General features: G+C 48.6%; 1 protein-coding gene across 2 annotated transcripts in view; it reads left to right on the plus strand.

The window, feature by feature from the left end:
* The window catches only part of LOC141089174 (leukotriene B4 receptor 1-like), a 66,854-nt gene that overhangs the window by 16,999 nt on the left and 23,460 nt on the right, over positions 1-26,395 (plus strand). Inside the window, exon 1 of one of the 2 annotated variants that reach the window (XM_073575500.1) lies at positions 23,594-23,658. The exons of the other annotated variant lie outside the window; for it this stretch is intronic. The gene's annotated coding sequence lies outside the window, so the exon portion shown is untranslated. Of the gene's footprint in view, positions 1-23,593; positions 23,659-26,395 lie in introns of those variants that run through there. 2 annotated transcript variants of the gene reach the window in all.

Below are 26,395 nucleotides of genomic sequence, written 5' to 3' on the forward strand. Positions count from 1 at the left end.
AAGCCCCCGATGTAACCTGAAAGATAAGAAAAACACGTTAGATTATACTCACGTGGGCGTCCGATCCGGTCCGATAGGTGTCGCGGTCCGGTCAGGTGTGGCGCCCCTGAGGGTTCAGTCGCCACAGAGGTACTGCACCTCCTCCTGAGGTGTGGTGCCGCACCATCCAGGTAGGGTGGAGACACCTGACCACACTCAAACACCTGCACCCCACACCACAAAGTAGTGTAGCAAAGCACCTTCGGAGGCTCCCTGCTTGGAGTGTAGCATAGCACCCCTTGGTGGCTCCCTGCTTGAAACATGAAATGTGCTGGGAGGTGGGTGGAGTTTAGTTCACATAAAAGAGCGGGAAGAGTTGAGTCATTCAGTTAGTCTTTCATTCAGTCAGTGAGTGAGGATGTAGAAGGACAGAGAGTGAGAAAGAGAAGATCCCCGGGAGAGGGATGGAAGAAGGAAGTGCTGCAGCAGGCCACAGTGATCTGGGTCTGCTGGCACAGGAAAGAGACAGAGAAAGGAAGCTTGATTCTCCATTGGAAAGAAGGATTAGTACGGAACGTAAGGAGAATAGGAGGACTAAGGATCAGGGTTGGAAGAGAGAACCCTTCCCAAGTTCTAAGCGCAAGGCCGGGGTCAGGTCACTGAGGTTGTATGGATACTAATGGTCCTGCAGCAGACACCGGAGGAATAGAAGTAGTGACCACTTTATTCCCACACAAGACTTGGGGGCACAACAGCAACAATAGTGAGCTGGGACTAGGTAGTAAGGAGTCCCCGAAGCAGGCTACAGCTGTCTGCCGTACAAGTAGAGTTCATAGGAACATCTGACAGGAGGAACTCCAGTGTAACTCAGTACTGTGAGTACTTCACTCAAAGGTGCTATAAGAAGAGACGTTCAGAGAAGGCACATATGTTGGCGGAGTGTTGGAAAGGAGTACTTCATCTTGCCTGGAGGTTGGCTGAGCTCCTGACCTGGAGGACACGGCACGGATGCGGGCACCTGTACCACAACAGACGGTGAGTAAAGCTTTGGAACTACATGCCCTGGTGTCCTCCACTTATTCCCGCACCAATACGCCCAGCACGGCTACATCCCTTGCGCCCGACACTACACCATCTAAGTGTCACTTCACCTACTCTGCCCTGGGACTACCGCCCTGCCTGTGGAGGGTTATAACATCACTGCTGCACCACACCATCTGTCCCAGAGGATCTATCTGCAGCGTCGGCTTACATCTACATTGCCGAACACCACAGGTGGCGTCATGAATCACTTATAAACTTTCCCCTTTTTACAATGGGTGCCCAGGGCCACTGGCCGGGTCCTAGCTGCCGTGACATTTCCCATTGAAGCTCATCGGGCCCAGTACCGAGTACCCCACAGCCCTGGGAGGGCGACCCACAGGCGCCTCCCTTCTAGCGATGCCATCCTCCTTCTTACTTCTGCCGCAGCTCCGGCGCAGGCGTACTTTTTATGCCCTGTTGAGGGCAGAGTAAAGTACTGCAGTGCTCTCTGACCTTTCCCGGCACCTGGGCACTGCAGTACTTTACTCTGTCATCAACAAGAAAGCTAAAGTACAGCTGTGCAGGAGCCGTGGCAGACGTAAGGAGGAGGACATCATCGCTAGAAGATGGGAGACGCCGGACCGGACCGCGACACCCACCGCACCCGACCGCGCCCCCCGGTAAGTATAATCTAACTTGTTTTTCTTATCTTTCAGGTTACATCGGGAGCTTATCTACAGCATTACAGAATGCTGTAGATAAGCCCCTGATGGTGATGCCGGCAGCTGATAGGGCTAAAAATAGGTGACAGATTCCCTTTAAGGAGAACAAGACATCTCCTATTGCTGTCATTCTGATTGAATTATAAGAGCATATTAGTTGCTTTAAATTGTCTTGTTCGATTAACCATGGTTACCTTCAAAGAAAAGCATGCAGTCTTATTTGCGTTACATCAAAAGGGCTTTATAGGGAAGGACATTGCTGTTTGCAACATTTCCCCTACATCAACAATTTATCGCATTGAAAAGAACTTCAAAGAGAGAGGCTCAATTTCTATGAAAAAGGCAGAGTATCCAAGAAGGTCCAGAAATTGCCATGACTCTCCTAAATAGAGTTCAGCTATGGGATCAGTTACAAAACAGTTTTTAGACATGCGTACCTCAGATGTACAGTGGGTGCGGAAAGTATTCAGACCCCTTTAAATTTTTCACTCTTTGTTTCATTGCCGCCATTTGGTAAATTCAAAAAAGTTTATTTTTTTCTCATTAATGTGCACTCTGCACCCTATCTTGACTGAAAAAAACAGAAATGTAATTTTTTTTCAAATTCAAAAGAAAAACTGAAATATCACATGATCATTAGTATTCAGACTAGGGATGAGCGAGTAGTGAAGTATTCGGACTCGCTATACTCGTACCGAATATACTATAATACTTGGGTATTCGGTACGAGTAGCGAGTCCAATGATAGTCAATGGAAAATGCGAGTAATTGTCTGCTGGACCCTACAAAGCGGTCTGGGGGCTCAGGAAAAGGCTAAAAAATGTGTAAATGTTAAAATAAATGTATGATGTAAACAAATGTATATAACATGGGGGCACCTGGTCAGGGGCTGCAAGAGTGGTTTTACACCACTGCTTCAATAGAATGTACAAACACTATTTGAAGTCCTGTGGATTTTTGCCGGCAGAGCAGGAGTCGTACACCACTTACACAGTGCCAGTGATATATCAGAAGTGCCGTAAGAGCGAGTGATAATGGAGGCAATCTTCTGACAGCTAAGTGTGTAAGTGGTGTAAGGAGAGCAATCTGCCCCAGGGGCTGGGTTAGGCCTCTTTCACACATCAGGTTTTCGCCGTCAGGCGCGATCCGGCGCTTTTGACAGAAACCGGATCCGGCGAAATGCAATGCCGGATCCGGTTTCCCCCCCATTGACTTGCATTTGCGCCGGATCGCGCCGGATGGCCATGCGTTTCATCCGGTTTTCGCCGGATCCGGCAATGTGTCGCGATCCGGCGTCTGGAAAAAACGTCTACTGTAACGTTTTTTGTCTCCGGCGAAAAAGCCGGACACGCCGGATCCGGCGCGTCCGGCTTTTTCACACAATGAAAGCCTATGAGCGCCGCAATGCGCCGGATCCGTTTTTTTTGGTCTGAGCATGCTCAGTAGCTCTGCCCACAAGACATATATAAAAGCAAGACAGTGGGACCCACAGCCACACCCAACATGCCACCCAAGCCAAGAACCAGGAGAAGGCAGCAGACATCTGCAGCACCATCAGCACCACCACCACCCCAAATGGAGCAGCAAAGGGAACATGCTGAGGAGGGGAGTCCAGAAGCAGATGAGAGACGGTAATTATCAAATCCCCCATTCCTCCAAACTAGGGCCATGGAATATCAAGATATTCATTGGCCCTTTGTTTCTCTTTATTCAACAGCCGCCAAAGAGATGCAGCAGCAGCAGCAGAAATGGCATCACTGGCAGCAGCAACAGCAGCAGCAATACCCACAGCCATGGAGTCTGGCCATCAACAGGACAGCACATCTTCTTCTGGGAGCCCTCCCTCGCATCGTCAGCGTTTGACGGTAAGTTTTTATTTCCAAAATCCATCATCTCTGTAATATATGTCTATTCATTGACTTTTATTTCAAAACAGGAATCACAAGATGAAGAGGAGCTCCCAGAAGAAGAAGGAAGGGGTGGACATGTAGGGAAGGTGACCTGACGGACGGACTAGTCAGAGAGAAGAAGGAAAGGTTTGCACAGTTTAGGTAGGTGTCAGTAATATATTGGGAACCAGCTAGGAAAGTGTAGGTGACGTGCAGTACCTTGGGATGACCATTAGATGGCAGGGTGGAGTGTGAGCAAAGGACGTGACATCAGCTTAGGGCTTTAGAAACCGTTGGTCATGGGGGGTGGAGTGACAGAGTGACAGTTTCAAGGAACCGGGAGAGTTATAAATACTGAGGGAGGGTTCCAGAAGGTTCCAGTCCCCAGGGGGAGCCGCAGTGACAGGAGGACTGCGACAGTCTGTGCACTGTGAGGTGAATCCAGACCAGGGAGACTGAGGAGAGAGAACGTCAGGGGGGTGGTCCTGACAGGAAAGTACCGCAGAAGAGACGAGGCACTGGGTGTGAGACACCGTATGTGACACGACGACTGAGCAGTAGAAGCGCTGTTGGTTTACGGGCCTAAGGCGGCCACAGTGACGGACCTGTCAGGAGCGTCGACAGTAAAAGAGGGGACGGTGTGTGCAGACACGTCCCTAGTGTACGGTGTGAGAAGCGGCTCTGGAAACGGAGGGCCGCGAGGTGTGAGGCCGTCAGTCGGACAGCAAGTGAAGAAATAAACTTGGACCTGTTGCACCCAGAATCTGCCTCCATCGTGTCTCTGTTTTATCTCTGCGCGGTAAGAAGTGGGACCACCCCCTACCCCCCCAGCTCGTCCGACCCCCCACCGACCCTACAGACAGACACCTGGAGTGGGCTCACAATTGGTAAGTTTTTTGCATCAAACGCAGAAACACAACATCACACTACACACAACACATAGAAAACAATGTTCTGCAGACCACACACAGCAAACAAATGCCTACATCCAAAGACATAACATTTTTTGTTTTCTTCTCTAGTATTCCCAATCTGGTGCTCGGCCAAGAGGTCCTCGCAGTGCCTCCCAGGGTCGTCGGCGACAGCAACGCGGCGGTCACCAGCGTGTAAGTATAAATATTTTTGCTTTGTTTTTTTGCACTTTTTATTTCATTTCTTTTGTGGAGGCTAATTATGTTATTTTTGTCTTTTTCTTTAACAGCCTTCATAGCGTGCTCCCGACTCTGACGGTGAGGATGGAGGGATTGATGTGGACCGCCTCATCGATCTCGTCAGAGAAAGGGAGCCGCTATGGAATATGGCTGACCGCCGCCACGCTGACCTGATAGTTTCCCGACGACTCTGGGAGGAAATCTGTTCTCTCCTTGTGGGCCGCTGGGAGGACCTCGAAGCTCGGGCCCAGATTAAAGAGCGTAAGTATATACAGTACCGGTTGCTTGATGTAAACCAGTGTTTCCCAAACTCCAGTCCTCGTGGTCCCCACGGATCATGTGTTCAGGATTTCTATTTACTATGGAAATCCTGAAAACATGACCCCTGGGGACCATGAGGACTGGAGTTTGTGAAACACTGATGTTGTATACTAACCACTCCTTTCTCGTTTCAGGGAACAGAATTGTGAATCGGTGGCGGTCTGTGAGGGATCGTTTCAAGAAGGAGTTCAATAAAGAGATGCGGGCCCCGAGTGGATCTGGAGGACGCAGGAGCAAGTACAAGTACGCACAAGCCCTGTCGTTCCTCCGGGAAACAATGCTCACCAGAAGGTAAATATTACACACCACATGTGAAAAGAATGTTAGATGTAACTTTTTTTTTTCAGCCAGGGCCATACCATGTCAGTATTTTAATTGTTTTTTTTTCTCTTTATTACACAGCACGGTGAGCAGCACTCGGGAGCCTGCACGATTGGACCCTTCTGAGGCGATCCCTGAGGAGACCGGCACCGAGGGACACTTCGACCGCCCCGGTACATCTGCACCTTCCCAGCCTTCCCACACATTTGACCCATCTGTCCCATCCACCAGCACAGGAGCATCGTGGCCGCCTACATTACATGAAGCTGCTGGTGAGGAGATCGCTTTCCCTTTACCCCACCCTTCTGCCCCTGCCACCTCTAGTACACCTGCGGGTACTGGGCGGCAGCGGCAGAGGGGTCAGGAAAAGAGTTATGCGCAAGAGTTCTTGCATCTGAATGCATCTTTCCAGAACTGTCTCAAAGTCTTGTCAGAGCAAATCTCCGCAGGCTTTCAGCACATCAACTCCAGCATTCTGGAGGTGAAGACACTTCTGCAAACCATGCATTCAGAAGCAAGATCTTCGCCAAACCACACCTTTTTCAGGTCTGTTGTGGAGCGCATGGAAACGCTATCTCCTACCCAGCAGATGCATGTAATGCATTCGTGCCACGGTGCTCTACAGCAGGTTACCTCCCAACCTCCACCTCCCACCACTGTAGTTCCTCCACCTGCACCCCCTCCAGCCACTTTCCATCCTCCCCCTCCTATTACATCTGCACCCCCTCCAGCCACTTTCCATCCTCCCCCTCCTATTACATCTGCACCCCCTCCAGCCACTTTCCATCCTCCCCCTCCTATTACATACCAGCAACCTCACCAGTACCAGCAACCTCCCCAGTACCAGACATCTCCCCACTTCCAGCAACCTGCCCCGTACCAAACTCCTTCCCCGTACCAAACTCCTTCCCCGTACCAAACTCCTTCCCCATACAACTTTCCATCAACATCATCTGCTCCTACAGTCCCTGCCCAACCCTCCACTCCACCGCCCACCACCTCTTCTGCCTCCCACATGTCCACCCATTCTGTAGCTTTTTCAACACCATCACCTCTAACTGTTCCTTCCCCACCACGATCCCAGTCCTCTCTCCACACACCCAGTGTCGAAGTGTCCCGCAGCCCCTGCAGCAGTATTTCCACCCCACAGTACACAGATTTGTAATGTGTGTTTTTTGTAATAAAAATGCCCATTGGGTTTAAAACCTTTATTAAAAAAGTTTTTTGCACTTTAAAAACATTTTACAAAAAAAAAAAAAAAATTTAAATAAAAGTTAAATTATCGTTTCACAATGGTTGTCTGCCATTTCTTTCTGCGGCGAACTATGTTTTAAAAAAAAAGGTTAAATACAGGGTATTTCAAAGGTAAAAAGGTATTCAAAACCAGGTATAACTGTGGGTAAATTTTAGCTTTTTGCCACAGTTGTGTTCCTGGTTGTGTTTGAAGCAAAGTATTTCACCTAAAAAGTTGTGTTTATTGTTGGTGATTTCCTACCAATGTACACAACTTTTGTTAAAAGGTGAAATACTTTGCATAAAACACAACCAGGTACACACCTGTGGCCTAAAGGTAAAAATAGTAAGACCATGACAAGATAGCCAACTTTGGTTGGCAAAGGTATATACTGTTGGTCTAGAAGGTACACGTGTTTGGTTAGGGCACAAATCTTTCACACTCTGTCATCCTGCCAGTGTACTCTGCCTTGAGGTGACATAAAGTATAGTGCAAAATTGTCCCTCATTACTGAAACCGTCACAGAACTTCTAGTGGTAATATTTCCAATGACAACATCCATCTTCGCCAGTAACTTGCTCTTCTCTCCAACCTGCACTTTCTTCTCTACAACCTGTCAAAGAAGGGCTGTAGGAACATGCTATATCTAGTTTTCCAGTAGCCAATCCCGTTCGGAAGGCCAGAAGGGTAAATTTTAAAAACCGGATCCGGCGTAATCCGTCAAAAAACGGATAGAAAAACGGATAGAAAAACGGATGAACCGGATGAGACGGATCCGGTTTTGTCTGTCAAGAACAAGACGGATCCGGCAGAAAACCGGATCCGGCACTTCAGGTTTTACAAAACATTTGCCGGATCCGGCATTCCGGCACGACGCCGGATCGCGCCTGACGCCGAAAACCTGATGTGTGAAAGTAGCCTTATGGTTAACGCAGGAAGAAGCCACCCATCATCATCATCATTACAAGGGATTCACAATTATAAACCTTGGACTACTGTCCTTGTTGTGCCGCTGCCCAATGTGTAGGCATAGATATAGTGTCTTCAAAACATTAGCCCAAGGGGCTGTATCATGGTTGATGAAGGAAGCAAGACAGGTCTGAAAAGCCAAACAATTATGATGTAGCTAGGACTACTAGCATAGAGGTTGCAGTGCCCAGTGTCCAGGCATAGCCATAGTGTCTCCAAAAATTAGCCCAAGGGGCTGTATCATAGTTGATGAAGGAAGCAAGACAGGTCTGAAGGGCCAAGCAATTATGATGAAGCTAGGACTACTAGCATAGAGGTGGCAGTGCCCAGTGTCCAGGCATAGCCATAGCATCTCCAAAAGGGGCATGATACCATGGTTGATGAAGGAAGAAGGGTCTCACTCTCATCACAATGCCTCCGATGGGAAATATTAATTAACGTAACATTGTTTTTAGCTTATTGACCATGAGGTACATGTGTCAGAAGCAGGTTTTGAAAACATGTGTAAGAAGAAGAAAAGGGGCTTGTATGGGAAGGGATGGAAATGATCATCAATTTTAAAAAAAATAAAGTTTTGGGTGACTTTAGGTTGGGATACTGTCATCTGGAGGGCTTAAATACTGTTGCGAAATCCAGTCCTTGTTAAATTTTATCAGAGTCAGCCTGTCTGCATTCTCTGTAGTCAACCGTGTGCGCGTATCTGTGATGATTGCCCCAGCGGCACTGAAAACACGCTCTGACATCACACTAGCAGCAGGGCAAGCCAGCACCTCCAAGGCATAGAAGGAGAGGTCAGACCAACTATGCTGCTTGGATACCCAGTAATTAAACGGTACAGAAGCGTCAGTAAGGATGCAGGTATGGTCACTTAGATAGTCGTTGACTATCTTGTTCAACTTCTCCCTCCTTGACATTGCTACTGTTCCAGCTAATCCTTGGTGATTAGCCGGTTTATTGAAGATGGCCCAGTTTGTGGACATTTTACCACCTTCTCTTTTGGACCTGCTTGGCGCATCTCTCCCCACTAATGCAAGCTGTTGCACAGAGCTGGTATCTCTGCTAGCAGTGGTGTCTGAGGGTGCTGTTGCCATCAAATGATCGACAATGGCCTTCTTGAAAGATTCCATTGTGAAACCCCTTGGTGACTGCAACAGTAGCGAAGGAAATTTGTCCTTGTACCGTGGGTCTAGAAAGGTGGCCAACCAGTATAGGTTGCTATTGAAAATGTGGATTATGCGAGGGTCTTGGCACAGACAGTCAGATATGAAGTGTGCCATGTGTGCCAAGCTGCAAAGAGGCAAATGTTCTGTGACCCCTGAAGGAGGAACAATACCCATCCTCTCCTCATACTGACTCTCCTCCTCCACCTCCTCCTCTCCAGCCCACCCATGCTGGACAGACATGAAGATGGGGATGGGATTTCCTTCTGTAGCATGAGGTGTCCCCTCGGTACCACTGAAAAAGAAGTCCTCTCCCTCCTCATTTTCATCATGGCTTTTGCTGGGTAGGATCACCCATTGTGAAATCTTGCTCCATACCCAGCTGCTGGGCATGCAAAGATTCCATTTTTTTGATTCTTCAGCGATTTTTTTCAGCAGACATAGCATAGGGATGGTTACGCTGATAATAGCCTGATCACCGCTCACAAGCTTGGAGCAGTACTCAAAGTTATCAAGCACCTCACAAATATCAGCGATCCACACCCACTCGAAAGTTGTTATGTGTCTTAGCTGAGTCTCAGTGTGACGGGCATGTTTAAGCTGGTATTCAGAAAGTGCCCTCTGCTGCTCACTTACCGTTGCCAACATATTATATGTTGAGTTCCACCGTGTTGGCAAGTCGCAAATGAGTCTGTGGTTTGGCAAACTAAATTGCTTTTGAAGCTCTACAAGACTGGCAACAGCGGTTGAGGAGTGGCAGAAATGGGCGCAAATACGGCGCACCTTCTCAAGTAGGTACGGCAAGTCAGGGTATGTTTTTATAAATTTCTGCACCACTAGGTTCAGCACGTGAGCCATGCATGGCATGTGTACCAGCTTCCCGAGCTTTAAAGCTGCCACCAGGTTACGGCCATTGTCGCAGACAACCAGACCAGGTTGGAGTTGCAGTGGGGAGAGCCACTGATCGGTCTGTTGTTTTATTCCTTGCCACAGCTCTGTTGCAGTGTGTGGTGTTTCACCTAAGCAGATCAGCTTCAGCAGAGCGTTTTGCCGCTTTGCCGATGTGCTGCTGCACAGCTCCCAACTTAGGAATGATGTGGAGGGTAATTCAGCATAGGATGACGAGGCGGAGGATGAAGAGGGGAGACTGGACATATATGATGAGGCGGAAACCCTGATTGAGGTGTGGCGTGGGTAGGATATGTGTTGATGGTCCAGTTTGAGACTTTGTCCCACCCTCCACCAGGTTGAGCCAGTGTGCCGTGACAGAGATGTATCGTCCCTGGCCACAAGTACTTGTCCACGTGTCTGTTGTAAGATGGACCTTCCCAATTACAGCGTTGGTGAGAGCACGCTTTAGATTGTTTAAGATGTGCTGGTGTAACGCGATGACGGCACACCGGGAAAAATAGTGCCAGCTGGGAACCGAGTATCATGGGGCAGCCACAGCCAAAAGATCACGGAAAGACTGTGTCCCCACAAGCCTAAATGGCAACATCTCCACAGCTAGCAACTTGGCAATGTGCGCGTTCAGTATTTGTGCTTGTAGGTGCGTGGCTTGGTATTTACGCCTCCTTTCATACTTCTGGGGCACGGACAATTGGACACTTTCCTGGGACAAACAAGTGGATGAGCTTGCTGTGGCCTGTGTCTGTGCAACCGCAGCTTGTGAGCAAGAGATATGATGATCACCTGCTTCCTGCCCAGCAGACTGGAAAGGACATATCACAGGCGACATGGCAGTGGTTTGACCCGTGGTCGCAGACACTGATTTGGTACCCTTTTGTTCAGCCCAACAACTAGAGTGCTTGGCTGCCGTGTGTTTCCGCATACTGGTGGTGCTTTGGTTGCCTTTGCCCTGGCCTCTGCTCAGCTTCCTATGGCAGATGCTACAGATGACAACATTTGGGTCAGTAGCCCTTGGTGCCTTTGTTGGTGCTACGTATCCACCTTCATCCTCTGTGCTGCTGTGCTGGCTATGTGTGCCAACGGTCCAGGTCGGATCGGTGGTCTCATCATCATCCACCTCGTCGTCCATGTCATCCTCCTTCCGTGTTGATATTGGCAACTGGCCAGATGACAACTGTGTGTCATCACCATCAGCCTCCACCCCTTCACCCGGTATATCACGTGGATGAAAGTGACTTTCTTCTGGCCGTGGGGTTTCAAATATTTGGCCATCATCAACAGACAATACCCCCTCACGTTCCTCTTCAATGTCGCGTGGTGAGAGGCCAGAGGCAATGCAATGAAATGGATCTAACAGATCCTTGGAGTGACCAAGGTTGGGGTCAAATGTTTCCTGTGACTCCTGACCGGGTGATGACCTAGGAACAGGTTGAGAATAGGATGATCCAGCATTATCTGTATGGACAGTAGACTGTTTTGTCATGGATGATTGTGTAGGGGTGGGTGGGCCGAGCTGGGGGGGTGGTCCCTCTTCTTACCACGCAGAGACGAAACAGAGACAAGATGGAGGCACGTTCAGGGTGCAACAGGTCCAAGCTTTATTCTCTGGCCGTCCACTTGACAGCCTCCACAGTATACCACACTTCAAAGCAATACACTTTACTTCGCTTCCTTTGTCGGCCCTCCGTTTCCAGAGCCGCTTCTCACACCGTACTTTATACTAGGGACGTGTCTGCACACACCGTCCCCTCCTCACTCGTCGACGCTCCTGACAGGTCCGTCACTGTGGCCGCCTTAGGCCCGTAAACCAACAGCGCTTCCACTGATCAGTCGTCGTGTCAAATACGGTGTCTCACACCCAGTGCCTCGTCCCTTCTGCGGTTCTTCCTGTCAGGACCACCCCCCTGACGTTCTCTCTCCTCAGTCCCCCTGGTTTAGATTCTCCTCACAGCGCACAGACTGTTGCAGTCCTCCTGTCACTGGAGCTCCCCCTGGGGACTGGAATCTTCTGGAACCCTCCCTCAGTATTTATAGCTCTCCCGGTCCCCTGTCACTGTAACCACGCCCCCCATGACCAACGGTTTCTAAAGCCCTAAGCTGTTGTCAAGTCCTTTGCTCACACTCCTCCCTGCCATCTAATGGCCAAGGTACTGCACGTCCACTACACTTTCCTAGCTGTTTCCCCACTGTAATAACAGACACCTGTCTGAACTGTGCAAACCTTTCCTTCTTCACTCTGACTAGTCCGTCCATCCGTCAGGTCACCTTCTCTACACTCTCCCTTCCTTTGTCCATTGTCGTCCTCGACAATCGTCATCCCTGCCTTCGTCGTTCTGAAGCTACACCTACATTCTGTTGTCGGACCAGCTGTTGAGCCAAACCCACTATCTGCGGGGGCCGAACCATACTGGGAGCACTATGCTCTGAGCAGCCTACTGCTACTCACCTGCGTGCACGCCACATGACAACGTCTTTCAAATTGGGCTAGGTACACCCATATTCTCTCTATGGCGTGTACCTTCCCCTACTCTCCCCTACTGTCACCTTCCACTATTCAGTACGCCATGATCGAGGTCTCTTACCTTCCAGATCATTACCAGCGCCCGCCTTCCTCCTTCAGGGGTGTCCGTGGTGTTGGGGACCTGACCTAGGACGGCTGTCTTCCTCACGTCTTCCAACTCATTTTCCTTTCTTTCAATAACATGTCATGGTCGGCGTCCCGGTCTCCCAGACCTCCTCAACTCTTAGATCCCTACCGAATCTCACACTTTCCTTTGGTCTCGCAGACCTTCCCTTACCCGGACCTGTTGCATTTTCTTGTGCATATTGTACACCAAAACAACTTTACAATATCACAAGTACCCCATTTTTTTATTTTTTTTCATTTTCTTTTGCTTCTAAAACCAACATATAAAAAAAAACATTGCATGTCTTCTTTCTCCCCCCTTCCTTGGACCTGAACACTCCTCCACTTCTCCGTATCCCCGTTCTGTCAAGTTTCAAATCAGCAAATAACATCCTGTAAGAGGAACATACTAAAAACAAACTCAGCACATCAAACTTTTTTTTTTTAAATTAGAACTGTTCTCCAGAACCTGCACTACAGTGCACCGAACTCTCGACAGTCTACTTCACTACGCAGTGGCTAGTAGTGAGGGACCCCACAGCTGTGGAGCCTCTGGGGATACTGAGGGTGTCCATTCAAGTCCTCTTCTTTTCCATGCCGGCCTCTCCTTGAGTGTGGAGCAGGTTCCACACTTCCTGCTCCTGGGCCTTCTTCTTCCTGATCACCTCCGCTACCCACACGGAGGGAACAGCACAGGCCCTGGAGTCCGGTGGGCGGGACTCCTCTGAAAAAGACCGCAAGACAGAAACGGCCGAAGATTTCTGTGGCCCAGCAGCCGCTGGGGTCAGGTGGCAAATGAGGACAACCGGGTCCTCGGGGGCTGGAATCACAGGGCCCGCTAAGTCGGCCGCAGCCGACTCCAGCAGCGGCATAACCACGGCCTCAGGACAGGCCGCATCCACTACTTCCAACGAAGCCGGAGTAACGGACGGTTCCAACGATGCAGCTGCTATTAGCAGGGGAAGCGCAGCAGCGTCTTCTTTTGGTGAGCTCTGCACTGGTGACTCCGGCGGGGTAGTTCGGGGACATGAGCGGGGGCCTCGCTCAGCTCCGCATACACCACGGGGCCCATGGTAACTAGGCCTTCCGGTGCGCAGGGGGCCGCGTGCTGCAGCAGAATGGTGGGGGCCGCTTGCGGAGGCACTGGTAGGGCCGGGGGTACTCTCACCTTCCCCGGCGCTGCGGCCTCCGTCCCATCATCACGCGGTTTCCCCCGCAGCCTCCGTTCCTTGCTCCACTGTCCTGCGGGCCTTCCCTCCGGACTCGGGGGCTCCGCTGAGAAGTTCTCTGCTGGTATTGGTGGCGGCCATTCTCGCTGACTCCGCTCAGGCTCCGCTCCCCGGCTCAGCATCACGCTGCCTGCCCGTGGTTCTGAAGATGACTTCTGGTGCAGCTCCATCTCTCGCCACCATTGCCACTCTAGGCGACCGATGCCGTGACACCCGCAGCATCTCATACCGTCTGTTGGGCAGCACTCGAATGGCGTCAGACAGCCGCAGCCAAGTTTTTCTTCTGTGCCACTCCTCCTGCTGGGTGGGGCATTGGCAGACCTTTCCACCCATCTGCCAGGGTCCAGTACATGGGAGCGTCGGCCTCCGGGCACATACTGCTGTCCACGGGGGTACGTTGGAGGGGGCCCCAGTCAATTCAACACGACTGCAAACACTCGGACCTCTCCCCTGCGTTGTAGCAATGCCGCCATCTTGCGCAGCACCTGATACCGCCCCGGATCTTCTGTCAGCACCACAGAGTCACCACAGCGCTCCCAATTTGTAATCCACAGGTAAGCCAATTGTAATCCACAGGTATTTATTTTCCAAGCAGCACAGTCCAAGTCCTTCTCCATCCTTTAAGGCAGGCCTGCCGCAGAAGATGATGTATTAGCGGCGGCGATCCTGCCGACTACGCCAAATGTAGGGATGGGTGGGCCGAGCTGGAGAGGGTGGTCCCTCTTCTCACCGCGCAGAGACGAAACAGAGACAAGATAGAGGCAAGTTCAGGGTGCAACAGGTCCAAGCTTTATTCTCTGGCCGTCCACTTGACAGCCTCCACAGTATACCGCACTTCAAAGCAATACACTACTTCGCTTCCCTTGTCGGCCCTCCGTTTCCAGAGCCGCTTCTCACACCATACTTTATACTAGGGACGTGTCTGCACACACCGTCCCCTCCTCACTCGTCGACGCTCCTGACAGGCCCGTCACTGTGGCCGCCTTAGGCCCGTAAACCAACAGCGCTTCCACTGATCAGTCGTCGTGTCAAATACGGTGTCTCACACCCAGTGCCTCGTCCCTTCTGCGGTTCTTCCTGTCAGGACCACCCCCCTGACGTTCTCTCTCCTCAGTCCCCCTGGTTTAGATTCTCCTCACAGCGCACAGAGTGTCGCAGTCCTCCTGTCACTGGAGCTCCCCCTGGGGACTGGAACCTTCTGGAACCCTCCCTCAGTATTTATAGCTCTCCCAGTCCCCTGTCACTGTAACCACGCCCCCCATGACCAACGGTTTCTAAAGCCCTAAGCTGTTGTCAAGTCCTTTGCTCACACTCCTCCCTGCCATCTAATGGTCAACCCAAGGTACTGCACGTCCACTACACTTTCCTAGCTGTTTCCCCACTGTAATAACTGACACCTACCTACACTGTGCAAACCTTTCCTTCTTCACTCTGACTAGTCCGTCCGTCCGGTCACCTTCCCTACAATTGGATGCTGCTAGAACATTTTTTTGAGGCCTTATCAGCAATCCAAGACAGTATCTGCTTTTGTTCTTCTGGCTTCCTGACCCGTTTATGTTCCAGACCCGGAAATTTTGCCAGGAACCTAGATGCATCAACCTTCTTCGGTCTCCCAGACTCTGTGCCTTGTTGGGCACCAACGACCCCACGTCCACGTCCCTGTCACTTCACAACAGCCTTTTTAGGAATTTTGGATTTTTATGCCATAGTTGCAGAGGTTCAGATGCAGATATTGGGGAGCAAGGAACAGTTAGTGCTTTGTGGAAGGTAGCACCACAGCCTAGTCCTGCTTTGTGTTTTACAAACAGCACCGCAGCAGCAGAAAAAAATTGCCCTGAGGTTTAAGGCGAGATTACGCACCCCAGTCACCACACAAGACAGCGGTGCTGGCTGCGTGTCAGTTGTGCAGTACTGTGCATGCGTCCTATTCCCTGTGAACACAGCACCGCAACAGCACAAAAAAATTGCCCTAAGGTTTAAGGCGAGATTACGCGCCCCAGTCATCACACAAGACAGCGGTGCTGGCTGCGCGTCAGTTGTGCAGTACCGTGCGTGCGTCCTATTCGCTGTGAACACAGCAGCAGCACCGCAACAGCAGAAAAAAACTGCCCTGCAGGGGTAAATGAGACCCCAAAACTAGCTGGGAAAACTGTCACTACTCAGTCCCTGACCTTTTACTTTCAGCTCTGAAAAGAGCTTTTGGGTTTTACAGAGGATTTCCAGATGATTTGCACAAAAAAACACAACTCTCCCTAGCAGCTGCTCACACTCTCCCTACACTTGCTGTGTTCTGCATGCAATGTGCAGAAAATGACAGTGGCAGGGCTTAGAGCCAGGCTTTGATGACTCATAGGCTATGTCGCTGGGCGGCCAGCCAATCATAGTAATGCCGCCCACAACCAAGAAGGCTGTGGCATTCCTATGATAGACAACTGCTGGGCGGGAGATCCGAGTTGTGTGAGAAGAGTAGTGAAATACTCTTTGCCCTGTGTACCGCCAGTACCGCATAACTCACCGAGTACCGAATACCCATGATTATGCTCGCTCATCCCTAATTCAGACCCTTTGAGTAGAAGCACCCTTTCGAGCTAGTATAGCCATGAGTCTTCTTGGGAAAGATGCAACAAGTTTTTCACCCCTGGATTTGGGTATCCTCTGCCTTTCTTCTTTGCAGATCCTCTCCAGTTCCTCCAGGTTGGTTGTTGAACATTGAGAGCATAGCACTCGTCCATTTTTTCGGTCCGGAAATCGGACTGTTTTTTTTCTCACAAATGGTATGAGCCCTATAGGTTTAAATCTATAGATGTTTTTCTGGTTGCCTGAATTTAGGAGATCGATGGAACACACTCACACCTGGCTGGGCCTGGCATGTGAACCCCTCTCAAGAGTAAAAATATATTTTTTATTATATATCCACAATTCTTGCCTCAGGTCTCCAGGACTGCTCGTCATTTTACTAGGTCTATGACTGGATAGGAGTTAATAATTGGCCAAGTAGAATGAATATTAAATAGGTCACATTCTTTTATCCCCCTCCACATACCATAGAGGATACGAGATATCCAAAGAGTTTGTCCATCTGTCCATTTTTTTGAAGCTTGTACCAACCAACCAAAGGTGACAAAAATAACACTTTCTCTACACTAAAGGGCCTGTCACACTAAGAGATATCGCTAGCAATATCGATATAACTAGTGACGTTATAGCGATATTGCTAGCGATATCTGTTATGATTCCACCACACAGCGGGGAAAGAAGGTGCCACTGAGCTCCACCCCCCCCGCTGACCCTACCTACTTGCCGGTCCCACCCTAGCCGGTGGGCAACAACTGGGCGGCGGTCCCTTCCTCGGCGTAAGTGCAGGGAGCTACAGTGAGGGTAAACCGAGGGTGGAATTAAAGCTGGACAACCTAAGGGAGACAAGCAGCAGCAAGGAGGACTACAAGAGTGATACTAAAGAGAGAACAAACCTGAAGGGTTAATCCACGAAACCCAAAACTAACACACCAAACAGTACTAAACTTTCAGCAAAGACAAAGCGGAAAGCTAGAGTCCAGAGGTACTCAGATGAAAGAGAGACCGGGAGGCTGTCAGAGGTTGTACCGGGCAGCGCAGTGGAGAAGGCAGGAATCCGTACCACAAAAGAATCACCGGCAAGGAGTGAAAGCCCTGAGGAGTGCTAAATAGGAAGAAGGCGGGACATACGAACAGGAAACAGTGAAGCAGCCAATCACCAGAACGGGGAAGAATGATGAACGAAAAAGAACTAGTTGATCAGAAACTGAGTATTCCGACTGGCTGTGTGGCACAGCCAGTAAGGCAGCGAAACTTGCTGTGGAACCCAGACTAGACCCCGGTACGAATCCTGACATTACCCCCTCCTTTATGAGGGGCCTCCGGACCCTCACCCGGGGAAGGCTTCTCAGGAAAATCGACATGGAACCTCCTACACAACCTGGGGGCATGAACCTCGGAATGAGACACCCACGACCTCTCCTCAGGGCCATACCCCTTCCAGTCCACCAGGTACTGCAGGACCCCACGAACTTTCCTGGAGTCCAAGATCTTTCTTACCTCAAACTCGGGGTGTACAACAGCAGGAGTACAACAGCAGGAGGTGTGTCAGCAGGACAAACTGGAGGTACATAAGGTTTTAGGAGGGAAACATGGAATACCCTATGCACTCTCATCGCCTGGGGGAGGTCCAATTTGACAGAAACAGAGTTGATTATCTGAGATATTTTAAAGGGCCCAATGTACCGGGGAGCCAGTTTACCAGAGGGGACTCTCAGTTTCAGATTTTTAGTAGAAAGCCACACTTTCTGCCCAACTTCAAAGGAAGGACTTCTCCTCCGCTTCCTATTAGCAAAGCGTCACTGTGACTCATGAGCCTTTTTGATGTTGCTTTGGACCTGCTCCCAAACCGACCGCAGATCAGAGGAAACAATCTCTACCTCAGGACTGTCCGAGGGGTCCTCAGAGAAAGAGCTGGATTTAGGGTGAAATCCCATGTTGCAGAAGAAGGGAGACATCCCTGTGGAAGAGTTCACCCTATTATTTATGGCAAACTCTGCCAAGGCAATAAAAGATGCCCAGGTCTCTCGCTTATCAGCCACATAGCAACGTAAGAATTGTTCAAGGGCTTGATTGGCCCGTTCTGTCTGCCCATTGGTCTCCGGGTGAAAGGCCGATGAGAAAGCAAGGGAAACGCCAATTTTACTACAGAAAGCTCTCCAGAATTTGGAGACAAATTGGGTACCCCTATCTGAGACAATATTAGAAGGAATTCCATGCAGCCGCACCACATGATTTAGAAACAAGGGGACCAATTTCTTGGCGGATGGTAATTTGGTTAAAGGAATAAAGTGCGCCATCTTACTAAAGCGATCTACCACAACCCACAAGGTAGTCATTCCCAGGGAGGGAGGTAAATCAGTAACAAAGTCCATGGACAGATGGGTCCATGGCTTGGAGGGAACAGGTAGAGGACATAGTTCTCCCAAAGGCCGTGAGCGGTTAATCTTAGACCGGGCACAAATGTCACACGCCTTGACATAGGCAGTGGCATCCCGGCGTAAAGTCGGCCACCAAAAATTTCTGGAGATTGACTCCATAGTACCCGAAATACCAGGGTGACCTGAAAGAGGAGAGTTGTGGTATTCATTCAGCAGTCTCAAACGCAAATGACAGGGAACGAACCATTTATTATCAGGAGAGCCGGACGGAGACAAATGTTGAAATTGTTTAACTTCAGCAAACAAATCAGAGGTATTAGCAGCCAAAAACACTTTCTCAGGTAAAATGGGAACAGGTGGGATGTTTGACGGTTGTTCAGGCAAGAAGCTTCTAGATAGCGCGTCTGCTCTGGCGTTTTTGCAGCCGGGTCTGAAAGAAATCACAAAATTAAAACGTGAAAAGAACAACGCCCACCTTGCCTGTCTTGGATTTAGCCGTTTGGCCGTTTTGAGATATTCAAGATTCTTATGGTTGGTGAGGACAGTAACAGGATGTTTGGCTCCCTCCAGGAAATGCCACCATTCCTCAAAGGCCAACTTTATAGCGAGCAGTTCCCTGTTCCCAATATCATAGTTTTTTTCCGCTGGGGAAAACTTCTTTGAGAAGAATGCACAGGGTTTCAAATGAGTCAAAGACGAAGTCCCCGTGAAAGTACTGCCCCCACCCCCGCTTCCGAGGCGTCAACCTCAACAACAAAGGGTCTCTCCTGATCGGGCTGGGTAAGAACAGGAGCAGTGGCAAAGCTCTCCCTAAGAAACGTGAAGGCGTCCACTGCATCCTTACTCCAGTTTACCAAGTCGGAACCTTTCACAGTAAGATCTGTGAGAGGTTTCACCACAATAGAGAAGTTTTTTTTTAAACTTGAGGTAAAAGTTGGCAAACCCCAGAAATCTTTGAAGAGCTTTCAAAGATGCAGGACGAGCCCAATTAAGAACCGCTTTTACCTTCTCCGGCTCCATTGTGATGGCCTGGGGTGTCAAAATATGACCCAAAAAAGATAGACTTTGGACCCCGAAAATACACTTTTCTTGCTTGGCGAAAAGTTGGTTATTGCGGAGTACATCCCTTACATGATTCAAATGTGAGTCCCAGTCAGGAGAGAACACCAAAATATCATCCAGATAGACAATTACATAGCGGCCAATAGCAAGTTGGAAAATATCATTGGTGAAATTTTGAAAAATCGCCGGAGCATTGCACAGCCCAAAGGGCATAACCAGACACTCGAAGTGGCCCTTGGGGGTATTGAAGGCGGTCTTCCACTCATCGCCAGCCTTTACACGAATGAGATTATACGCACCTCTCAGGTCCAACTTCGAGAACCATCGAGCCCCCTGAACCTGGTTAAACAGGTCCGGAATCAACGGTAGTGGATATTGGTTACGGACAGTTATCTCATTAAGACCTCGGTAATCTACACACGGCCTGAGTCCTCCATCCTTTTTACTGACAAAAAAGAAACCTGCGGCCAGGGGTGAGGTGGACGGACGAATATGCCCCTTTCTTAGAGCCTCTTGTACATACGTAAAGCTTCTCTTTCAGGAGGAGATAAATTGTATTAGCGTCCCTTAGGGAATTTACAATTGGGAACCAAATTGATAGTACAGTCATAAGAGTGATGAGGTGGCAACCGCTCAGACTCCTTCATAGAAAAGACATCTGCGAAATGGCCCAAAAGACTCTGAAGAGAAGCTTGTACGGAGACGATACCACAAACGTGTGTTAACAGGCATTTCTGTGAACAATCTGCACCCCACTTCTCTAATTCACCAGAAACCCAGTTAATGTTGGGATTATGGAGCTGGAGCCATGGGAGCCCCAGTATGACACTAGTTGGGAGGTCATGCATAACCAAAAATGACAGTTGTTCCACATGCAGTACACCAACCTGAAATGATAGTAATGGAGTACAGAGACTAATCTCCCCATTAGCTAGTGGGGTGTTATCAATACCAACTAATTTAGTGGGGTGAGCGAGTGGAATTAAAGAAATACCCAAAGAGACAGCAAACTCATAACACATAAAATTAGCAGTAGCCCCTGAATCAATCATGGCCACTCCTTCTCCCTTAGAGGAGGAGAAAGCGATAGAAATTGGCACTAAGAGTCTCTTAGAACTTAAAGGAATTACCTGTCCACCCACAGGCCTAGGTGATGTATTCCGAGAAGATTCTTGTGGAGTGCAAGGGCGCCGCGGGCAATCCTTTATCCAGTGCCGAGGATCCCCGCAGTAAAAACAGGTTCCAAGTGCGTGGCGTGGACGGCAAGGACTAGGTTCTGTGGTAGTTTGCATGGCTCCCACTTCCATGGGTTCGGCAGCTGGCAGACTCGGAACAGCCGGGGTGACCCTAGAGAAAACGGAAACCTGCGCTGCTGCCTGCTCCGATCTCCTCGCCCTTAACCTGCGATCAATTCTGACCATTAAGGCCATCAGCTTCTCTAGAGACTGGGGCAGGGTGTAATGTACCAGTTCATCCTTTAGGGCTGGAGAAAGGCCCCGCTGAAATTGATTCCATAGGGCGGGATCATTCCAACGGGTAGCTAAGCTCCATCTACGAAACTGGGTGCAATAAATCTCTACCTCCTGATCACCCTGGAACAGGGAGGTGAGATTTGCCTCGGCCAGAGTTACTTGGTCAGGCTCATCATAAATATTCCCTAAGGCTTGAAAGAAGTCGTCTACTGAAACACGGAGATTTGAATCTGGCGGCAGAGAGAAGGCCCACTCTTGGGGCCCCTCCCGTAAGCGAGAGATTATGATACGGACTCTTTGAGCTGGAGGACCAGAAGAAAGAGGTCGTAATTGAAAATATAATTTACAATTTTCTCTAAAAGAAACAAATTGGCTTCTATCTCCGAAAAATGGCTCAGGTAAGTTAACTCTAGGCTCAGAATTAGTTGTCCCTGCCACGGCAGCTGCTTGAATTTGCTCCTGACGCTGGACCTGCACAGCAAGATCTTGCACCAGCTGAGTAAGACCCTGCATCTGATTGACTAAGGAGGTCATAGCGTCCATTTGGGGGGCCGGTGATTATGATATGATTCCACCACACGGCGGGGAAAGAAGGTGCCACTGAGCTCCACCCCCCCGCTGGCCCTACCTACTTGCCGGTCCCACCCTAGCCGGTGGGCGACAACTGGGCCGCGCTCCCTTCCTCGGCGTAAGTGCAGGGAGCTACAGTGAGGGTAAACCGAGGGTGGAATTAAAGCTGGACAACCTAAGGGAGACAAGCAGCAGCAAGGAGGACTACAAGAGTGATACTAAAGAGAGAACGAACCTGAAGGGTTAATCCACGAAACCCAAAACTAACACACCAAACAGTACTAAACTTTCAGCAAAGACAAAGCGGAAAGCTAGAGTCCAGAGGTACTCAGACGAAAGAGAGACCGGGAGGCTGTCAGAGGTTGTACCGGGCAGCGCAGTGGAGAAGGCAGGAATCCGTACCACAAAAGAATCACCGGCAAGGAGTGAAAGCCCTGAGGAGTGCTAAATAGGAAGAAGGCGGGACATACGAACAGGAAACAGTGAAGCAGCCAATCACCAGAACGGGGAAGAATGATGAACGAAAAAGAACTAGTTGATCAGAAACTGAATATTCCGACTGGCTGTGTGGCACAGCCAGTAAGGCAGCGAAACTTGCTGTGGAACCCAGACTAGACCCCGGTACGAATCCTGACAATATCGCTGTGTCTGATACTTACCTACAACCCGCTCCCCCGCTGGTTATCGCTGATCGCGCGAGAACGTCCAGGACTGTTTCTCGTCGTCAGCTTCCTGCGGCGCTTCCTGATGTGACGACGAGCCACGCGTTGAGCCGGGCGGGAGGACGTCAGGATCGCCTGGTGTGACAAGTAAGTAGCGACCCCCGTCCCCAGCGATGTCGCTGGTGAGATCTGCCTGTGTGGCAGCTCACTAGCGACCACTTAGCGATGTACCAGCGATCCTGACCGTGTCATATCGCTGGTCGGGATCACTGGTACATCGCTAAGTGTGACAGTACCTTTAGAGACAATCATTACCCCCCTGCACTGAATCCTGCAATCCCCTAGTATAGCATGCAACAAAATTTCACCATTTTTATAATCCTTTCCACAAAAGTAACCATTTGGATGTCACAAGTTTATATTTATTACATTTTATAATGCACATAGGTGGGGATTAGAGGCAGACACAGACAGCAGATGGCCTTAGTGCAATATGAATAAATGGGCTCTCTGCAATCGAGTAAATCTTCATGATGTACCCATTTTTGTGTCTGTGACAGAAGTTGCTTATTGCTTTGGAAATGGACCTCCTTACCTCTTGAGAACCTGTGCGGCTTCATATGTAGCACCCAGGGCAGCCACAAAGAATTTCAGGGCCTCATACTGGCAACATTTGTGGGGACCCTTGAGACTGCGCCCAGGCTCCACCCCAGCTCTGCCTCCACCCCTTGAACCTTCTAAAGTCCCACTGCCCACTTTTGGAAAAGCTCCACTTCTGCACCACGTCCTCATCAATGACACATTAACAGTTCCCACTATATTTCCATTCCTAAGTACATGTGTGAATGTTTGACTTTTGTATTGTCAGTATATATCCATAAGGCCGGAGTCACACTAGAGAGAAAAACGGACAAGTTCTTTGCAAGAAAAAATCTCATAGCACTCAGACTAATGTTAATCTATGGGGCAGCTCCCATCATACATTTTTTTCTCGCCTGTATTATACGTGCGGGTGAAATTGCAGCATGCTGCCATTTGCACCGTATTACGCCCGAGACTCGCCAATACAAGTCTATGGGTGCGAGAAAAAACGGATTACACACGAACCATGCATGTGACTTGAGAGAAGTACACACCGGTGTCCTTTAGAAAAGCCGGCAATTCAGTACGCTAATCTGTAAAATCACCCTGATATTTTAAAATAGAATAGATAAATTACATATATACACAAAGTATATGTATGTAGATTCACTCTGAAGGCATCAAAACTATGAATTAACACATGTGGAATTATATAATTAACAAAAAAGTGTGAAACAACTGAAAATTTGTCTTATATTCTAGGTTGTTCAAAGAAGCCACCTTTTGCTTTGATTACTGCTTTCCACCAGGGCTGTGGAGTCGGTAAGCCAAACCTGCGACTCCGACTCCTCAATTTCCCTTACACCGACTCCGACTCCAAGACTCCGACTCCCACATATATTGCTTATATTTAAATGAAAAATTTATTGTAGTACAATTTGAACATCAGACATTTAATCATTTCTACGATACAATAATCAAGATATTTAGATAGAACATAATATCTATTTATTGGAATACAACTTTAGAACACAAAAAACTAATAAATTGTAAATATGTAAAACACTGTATAATATCGATTACATACATACGGTACAGACCAAAGTTCGGACACACCTTCTCATTCAAAGAGTTTTCTTTATTTTCATGACTATGAAAATTGTAGATTCACTCTGAAGGAATCAAAACTATGAATTAACACATGTGGAATTACATAATTAACAAAAAGTGTGAAACAACTGAAAATACTGTGTCTTATATTGTAGGTTCTTCAAAGTAGCCACCTTTTGCTTTGATTACTGCTTTGCACACTCTTGGCATTCTCTTGATGAGCTTCAAGAGGTAGTCACTGGAAATGATCTTCCAACAGTCTTGAAGGAGTTCCCAGAGATGCTTAGCACTTGTTGGCCCTTTTGCCTTCACTCTGCAGTCCAGCTCACCCCAAATCATCTCGATTGGGTTCAGGTCTGGTGACTGTGGAGGCCAGGTCATCTGGCGTAGCACCCCATCACTCTACTTCTTGGTCAAATAGCCCTTACACATCCAGGAGGTGTGTTTGGGGTCATTGTCCTGCTGGAAAATAAATGATGGTCCAACTAAATGAAAACTGTATGGAATAGCATGCCGCTGCAAGATGCTGTGGTAGCCATGCTGGTTCAGTATGCCTTCAATTTTGAATAAATCCCCATCAGTGTCACCAGCAAAGCACCCCCACACCATCACTCCTCCTCCTCCATGCTTCACGGTGGGAACCAGGCATGTAGAGGCCATCCGTTCACCTTTTCTGCGTCGCACAAAGACACAGTGGTTGGAACCAAAGATCTCACATTTGGACTCATCAGACTAAAGCACAGATTTCCACTGGGCAAAAAGACAATCCCTTTGCTAAAACATCATTATCAATAGCAGACAACTCATATGATGAAATATTTACCACCAGGTTGTCTCATGTCACATGCCCCTCTTCTTCACTTCCATGTTGCGTGTCATAATTGAAAAATTGCACATAGTTCCCTGCATCCGACTGTCTCCTTTTTCTCCTGTGTTTCCTGCCACCACGACGATTCCTCCGTTTTTTCTTGATTTGTCCATCCTTTCATTTCCTAAAAAACTGGATGATGAAGAAGCGCCAAGGTTAGAGTCATCAGTAGAGTCGGATTCAGCCGTGGTAAAACCAAATCTCTGCTGTTCTCCATTTTGTGGCTTTCTTCTTCTCCGTGTTTGTACAGATCTTTCTCTTCTGTTATAAACGGAAGAGCGGGTTCCCATCTGCCAAGAAAAAACTCAACCGGTTTTATAATCATCTGCATCTCTAAACCACTTATTTCTTTTGGTCTTCTCAATATCAGCACGATACTTCAATAACTTATCATTCAATTGGGTCTTAAAGGAATCCATCTCCTGTGCTGTCATCTGGGCTGTTAATTGTTGTTCAAGATCCATTATTAACTTCGTGATAGTTTCCATCTCTAAACGTAGAAACTCAATATTCAACAGCATTATATCAAATGCAAACTTATTAGTGATAGACTCAAACCTATTGCAGAATTGCACATTATCCGCCAACAAAGTCGGACATTTCTATGCATTAGAGCTTCAAGGGGTAGTCACCGGAAATGGTCTTCCAACAGTCTTGAAGGAGTTCCCAGAGATGCTTAGCACTTGTTGGCCCTTTTGCCTTCACTCTGTGGTCCAGCTCACCCCAATATATATATTTATATATACACACACACACACACACACACACACTATGACTTATAGCTAGATAAAGCCTAGATCCTCAGGCTACATTCACACTATGGGCGTAGCCAGGATCAAACCTAGGGGTGGGGGCAGAACCTCATACTGTTCCGCAGAATTTCATATTGCACACCTCAGCTGCTGCAGAACCTCATACTGCACACCCCTATACTTGAAAAAAAAGCCTGCACCTTAAGAAGATGTGGTGAATGCAGTCTATTTATTCCAACTATCAATTGATATTGATTTGTTACTGAAGACCAGCAATGCCTGTCCTGGGCGTCCTTTCGGGCAGCTATGAGGTGTACCTGACTGGTGCTAAAAAAAGGGAGTGTTAGTTTGTGTACTACCCGGCTTTCATTCTTTTTGGTACAGGTATGATATGGATAGACAGATATGGATAAATGGATATATACATACAGTAGATAGAGCAGATTTCTAATCTGCTTTTGCTATTGAAAACATTATCTATGAGCTCAAAAGCCTTTCAGGTGATGCGGTTTTTTAAAAAGCTGATCTGCTTTTGCAATTGAAAAACGTATCCTCAAAAAACGCAGGAAAAACGCTGAGTGTGAATGTAGCCTTAGATCAGGAATAGAACAGTAATTTATAGGACATTTCATAACTTTCCCAAATTCCTATGAAAAAATATTCAGCACATTCTGCATTGAACTACGGTACCCAATTTATTATATATTTTAGGAGTCGGAGTCGGTCCATTTTATACCGATTCCAACTCCGACTCCGACTCCACCAAAATGAGTACTGTCTCCGACTCCACGACTCCGACTCCACAGCCCTGCTTTGCACACTCTTGGCA

The sequence above is a fragment of the Dendrobates tinctorius genome, unplaced genomic scaffold (genome assembly GCF_039654945.1).
Source record: "Dendrobates tinctorius isolate UK_male_01 unplaced genomic scaffold, ASM3965494v1 ptg000044l, whole genome shotgun sequence".
Taxonomy (NCBI): domain Eukaryota; kingdom Metazoa; phylum Chordata; class Amphibia; order Anura; family Dendrobatidae; genus Dendrobates; species Dendrobates tinctorius.